Source organism: Pteropus vampyrus, unplaced genomic scaffold (genome assembly GCF_000151845.1).
Source record: "Pteropus vampyrus isolate Shadow unplaced genomic scaffold, Pvam_2.0 Scaffold119, whole genome shotgun sequence".
In the NCBI taxonomy this organism is placed as follows: Eukaryota; Metazoa; Chordata; class Mammalia; order Chiroptera; family Pteropodidae; genus Pteropus; species Pteropus vampyrus.
The window spans coordinates 3,408,294-3,414,735 of record NW_011888900.1 but is presented as its reverse complement, the minus strand read 5'-3'; the positions used below and the strand labels follow the sequence as shown (position 1 = coordinate 3,414,735).

Genomic DNA, 6,442 nt, shown 5'->3' with positions numbered 1-6,442 from the left:
TACAGTTAACGATTTACAGCTTAGTCATAAAATGTCCTTTCCCTCTGAGGGAGGGGGAAAAAAAAAAGAACAGCTTGGTTTATTAGGTCTCAGGAGGAGGAGAACTATTTTTAAAAGCTGATATTTTAAGGTTGGTCATTTTAATTTTAGAACATCTTTAAAATAGTGTTTTAAGGACATTTTTACTCCAGAATTTTCAAAAAGGAATTGGTTTGCTATGTATTGAACCTTAGCTATGGAATAATTACTTAAAACTGGGGTTATTTCCAATGTTAATATTCTTTAATTGCTATGGTAATTGAAGTTAAAAGTCCTATTTCAAAGACATTTTCTGTGGCACATGCTATTAATGATAATTTCATCTCTTCCAAGAATCTTCTGAATATAAAACAAAATGAGAGAACCATTCAAAATCTAATCCCTGAAAGTTACATTTCAACTAGCTGTCCCATGGACAACGTACTTCTTCATATCAATTTTCCACATAAACTTTGTTTTGATTATTGAAATGAAAATAGATATTGTGTAGTCCAGAATTGAACCTTGCCTTTGTTCTTGGCTTCTGGGAGGTCATGGTCATCTCTAAGTCCTTGGAATATCGTGCCAATTAATTCTGGGAAAAACATTCTCAAGTTTATTCTTTACATCACTTACTTAACCTTGGTATCAATTTTAGATTTTATTATTTCCAACACAGATTTTAATTCTCCAGTTATATCTTTATTTTTCCAGAAATTTTAATCATATTTGAGCTCAGTAAGCTCGCTTTTCACCGTAGAACACGAAATAAATATGAATTCTCTCATTTTCATCTTTTTTTTTTTTTTTTTAGAGTGTATTGCAATGATTTTAATGGAATGCAAAGCAGATGTTCGCAAGCATTTCTGTTGTTCGTGTGCTGCTCTCCTGGTCACCATCTCGCTCTGCACCTGTTTCTTTCTATCTTTTTGAAGAACTTTTCATGGGCTCATGTCAAGGTGTTTATTCATTTATTTTTCCCCTTCAGGGATTATTTCTAGGTCTGGAGTTTTTAATAATACTTGGATTGTAGATATTTCTTGGTTCCCTCAGTGGGCAGTTAAAATCCTCTTATATCTTAAATTGAAGGGCTGATAACTGCAAACTTTTCCACCCCAGAAGTGGTGGTGTTTAACAGTTCTTTGTTAGATAAGGATCTATCGACCCATTGCCCAATTACAGACAAATGGCTCCTTTTTTCCTTTGGTAATAAGTACGAGTAAATTGAGAAGAAAACAGAGACCAATTTTTTTTTTTATTAAATTTTAAAATGTAACATTTGAATATATAGGTATATACATATATTGCCTGTGCATGTATATGTGTATATGTATTATACATATGTAAACAAGATATCTTATACAATATAATTGACAAAACTCTAAAATTCTTGACAATCTATAAATGGGGTTTCTTTTAAGGTATATAGGATGTTAACAGAACACATTCAATGAGCATTTATTACATATATATGCACAATATGTATATTTATTCGTCATATATAATTCCACTTACAGTACATGTTATAAACTTAATTCTAATATATAATACATTAATATGGAAGAGAGAGACAGAAAGAGAGAAACTGACTGACTTCTGGTTATAAAAGCAAAAAAGAAAATCTAATCAACTTGAGAAAACATTAAGTGTCGAGTAGAAATAGGAATTAACACAAGGGGTCCTAACTGCCATGCTATTCTCTTTGTGAAGTAGTTATTGTCCTGTGGGAGACATTGCGGTGAAGCAATAATGGAATATTAAAATGTCCGAGATTATCCGTGACTTGATCAGGATTGATACTGAAGTCATTGATATATTTAAATATAAAATCAATATTTTTATAACAAATTCTTATTTTCTGATCTTCCACCACTCTGTTCTGCCTTACATAAAACACACTCCTAAAGTTCCAGACAGCATAGAACATATAGCTAACACGCTATAAGAACTAGATTTGAGAGAAGAGATAACTCAAGTAACTTCATGAAATTTCGACCAAAATAACTTATTTTTTCATAAATGTATTATTTCTTCTGCTAAAGAACCCTGAAGCTAGAGATGCACAAATAAATCCAGCAAATATTTCACTCTGTATGGCAAAATAATCCAATATTCTTCTTAAAGTTTAATATAAAGAATTTACAAATGGGAGGAAAAAATAAACTAATATCTTACAACTTAACTGAATGCCTTAATATTGCCTTAATTTTGTTTGTTCAATCGCCCCCTTTGGTTTATTATTACTCTCTCACTATCTTTCGCAATCAATGTTTAATATAATCCTATTCAAGGCCACTTGTAGCCAGCAGAGCGATTAGGTATGCAATAGCCTGAGCTATAATCCAACATTTTAGATGTTTTTTATGAAGCCTATATATATATCAATCAAGATTCAATATATATATATATTGGTTCTTGATTGTGGCCAAGTAATGTTGTTTATGCTATGTTCCTTAATTATTCATTAAGTACTTCTTCTGATCATGGCTTTTTGCTATGCACTGTTACCTTGTACACATGAATGATGACTTAATTCCCGGTCTCAAAGTGCTCATGGTTTTAAAAGGAAGATTTGAAACAGAGTCAATTAACAACAGTGCCCGGCTGAATGTGATAAGTACCAGAAGTGGTTGGACACTGAATGCAGAGTGAGTTTGGAAGAGACAGGCCTCTCTGCCCTATGAGCAGGAACGAAGGCTTGGTGTAGCAGTGACACTCAAACTGAGCGGTGATGAATAGAGTAAGATTTGGATAGATAACTACAGGGAAACTGCATTCCAGGTCTAGTGGAATGCATTAATGATGAATCAAAGTATGGCAAATATTTAGAATAAGGCAAATGTGAACTTTAGCTAGAATCCTTGTATGGAGCTCAATGGGTTTGGGGCCAGACTGTATATGGCTGTGAATGTCAAGTTGAGGGGTAGATATCTATTTGGGGTCTTTGTGAGAGTAATGTTAGCATCTGTTAACAGACAAGCTATTTTCTATGAGAAATTTAAAAACCAGTTAATTTAATAGTGAGTCTTATGACATCTAATTTTTTATATGTTTTGCAACTTTTATTTGAAAGCTGTTCATTTAGATTGTTCATTAATGAGCTTTCACATTTACAATCTAATCGTTTTATTTTCTTGCTAAAAAATCTTTATTGTACCCATATATAGAGAATGTATATATATGCTGAGATTTCACTTTTCTTTTTTTTAATGTCTACCTGTTCTTATTGCCTTTAGAAGTATATGCTGTTGCCATCAGCTGGTGACAGCCACCTACATATAAAACTGAACATCGGGAGTTATGCCTGGCAAGTTTACATCATGTAAGGTCTGGAACATCACTGCATGCAGTTTATTCTTCACTGAGACACTATATAAATGAGCAGAGCAGGAGGGCAGACACCCTCCACAGCATCCAGTCACACCTGCTCAGCTCCAGCCTCACCTCCCCACCAGAAACCAGCACAGCTGCAGAGTTCCTTTCAGAGCTAGATGAGGTGACATATGGGAAAGTTCAAGGCATAGGTTATATCATTCATTAACATTTCCACTGGGCTTTCGCGTAACTTGTGCATAACTCTCATGCAATGTGCACGAGTTGCATGCCCAAGATTGTGAGTTTAACCAAAAGGGCATTTTATTTTTATTTCCAATTTTCTAAAGTAAAATTCAGAATTGCAACAGATCTGAACAGATGCTTAGAATGGGCACTGCGGCAGATAGATAAGGCTCCCGCTGGTCTAGGCATCAATTCTTCAGTTGCTGGCTGACATGAACCATACTATGGGGGGAGCCGGAGGAGGTCCACACTGGCTGGGGAGGCTGCAGCTTACTCACGAAGTAATGACAATTTGTCAACCAGCACAGAATCACTTAATGTTTAACAATTGCTGAGCCGTGCTAATTAATGTATGCTGTTGTATTCTAGTCATACAGAGTTCCAATAACATGCTGCTTGTCGTTGATCAATTAATTAAGGAAATGAATATCAGTTTTCATTTTAGTAAGCAGGATATCTCTATGTCGGCTTTGTAAGTTTCAAATAAGCTCATCTCATATAGTTCTATTTAAAATGGTCATCTCAGGGCTGCCATACAAGGGGCTTTTTCTCTTGAATGTAAAACCATTTTTTACGACTTAAGCATTTGGGGAAGGATTACTTGTCACCTTATGAAATATTTCTTTTCCCCATGAATGGTTTATTTGCTCTTGGTTCCAGTCTAAATCCCTGTCTTACCTGACTTGTTAATGTTTTTCAGAGCCTTTTCAGATGTACAGGAGCTATGTGCACGATTATATGTTTTAAAGTATTAACAATTCTGTTCCTCAGAACTGCCTTAATATGTGGCACACGATGACAACACAAAGGAGAAAACTGAAGGCCAAATATTTTGGGGGAAGAGGAGATGGGAAAGGAGAGTTCAACGTGCTATGTTTGAGCACAAGAAAATGAGAGAAGTAGAAAGAAGGCAAAGCCGATTGAGAAGATCACATGAGAGATCGCATGTCTAGAAAGAGAGACAAAAATAGAAGTATTCACGCCTGGCTGTTGGAAAAAATCTGAACGGGCTAAGAAAACAATAAAGAAATGGGCAGAGAAATAGGGAGCCTTAGAAATAAGAGGAAAGAAAATAGCAGAGAACAATAAAAGGAAAAAAATGCGAAAGGAAAAAACAGATGTAGAAAAGATAAAGGAAAGATGAAAGTGGTAAGACCATTAATGGAACCTGAGAGACAAACAGGATTAGACTGGACGCTGCATAAGGGGGAAGAAAAGATTTCGAAAAAAGGATAAATAAAGATAATAACACTGGAGAAACGGAGTTTAGAAGAGAAAAAGGTGTGAAGCCATTCTGCTCCAGTGGAGAGCACTATATCCTTTACTTAGGATTTGCATTACTCAGTTCTAAATATTACTTAGGTGATGGATGGATGCAATTGAGTGCTTGCAAAGAAAACTCAGCATCCAGTACTAATTGGGACATTTTGGAGATCTTAGGTTCATCAATAATTATCTAAAAAGAAAAAAATACAACACAAGAGAAAATTACTTTGGGAAAACCACCATAGGCTCTAGCATGTTAATTAGAAAAGTTATTTGCTTTTTTTTTAATCTACAAATCAGAAAGAGATACATTTACAATAGCGATGGGCAGCCATTTAATTATATCTCGGTACTCACAATATAAATGACTACTTAATCGCATGTAGAGGGCTAGCTGAGCAGGTGATGAACCAGAAACAAGAGCAAAAAGTTTATTCTACGTTAGCCAGTATAACTCCTAGAAAGAAAAGTGGAGTGTGAAATGCACTTCTTGCTATAACAAGCCATAAAATAAAATTTAAATTCATTAGTGATGAATTAATTATTTTTATATTAGAAAACATATAAGGATACATCCTTATTCACATTGGCTACGGGTTGTGCTTTTATAATTTTATTTTTCAGTTATTTTAATGATAGCAGAGGATTCGGAGGTCATCGAAGAGAGATATATTACTTCCAAGTCTGCAGGCGAGAATGGCAGTCAAGGTCCAAAGAATATATGTGAAAGTTTGCATTTGCGTCAGAGTGAAATTTTAAAAGGATGAACACTGTTCGAAGAACAGGAATACCAGCTAAATTCTTTTACACTTGTCTTACCTACTGCTTTTTCCTCTCCTCCCTTTACACTATATTATAGTTACAGTGCCCTGTCACCTACCGCAGTGCCTTGTGGGTAGTCCATCTTTAAATAAATTTTATTTCAATAAATAAATGGCATAATTCTTTTAATAAATATTCAAGAGATTGGAAGCAATAATTGTTCAGACATCGGGCCAAAAAAACATAGAGGCCATAGAAAACAAACAGAGGGGCAAAGCAAAAATAGGGAGGAAAGGCATAAAGAAAGGGAGAAGAAAGGAAGACTAGAGGAGGAGAGAAAAGAATTGGATAAAAAACATTATTAATAATTTGAATTTTTTAAATTTAATTTGTTATTATTTATGCCTACAGCACCTGGTCTTCCTAGGTGGTCTCCCATTCAAGTACTAACCAGGCCCGACCCTGCTTAGCTTTCGAGAACAGACATCAGGCTTATTCAGGGTGACCTGGCTGTAGACTATGATGGACTGTGGCTCCATTGGAGTGTGAACCCAGGACCTTCTGCATGTAAAGCAGAGGCGCTAACGACTGCATTATGGAACCACGTCTTAATAATTTGAATTTAAATCAAAACTTGATAAGCATACCAAAAAACAATTTGGAAAAGTACTACAGTCAATATCGAGTAGGCCCTAATAAGACATGATGGGTCATTTGGAATATTTGTGCTGATAAAAGAACACAGGGAGACTTCAGAAGATCCAATGCAAATAATTAAAGAGAAATAAATAAAATCTTTATGTAGAGATGAAAGGAAACAATATTAAGTTGAAGAAAT

General features: G+C 34.9%; 1 pseudogene; it reads right to left on the bottom strand.

Moving 5' to 3' along the window:
* Window positions 1-6,006: 6,006 nt before the first annotated feature.
* LOC111743724 lies at window positions 6,007-6,122 on the bottom strand (annotated as a pseudogene).
* Window positions 6,123-6,442: the final 320 nt, after the last annotated feature.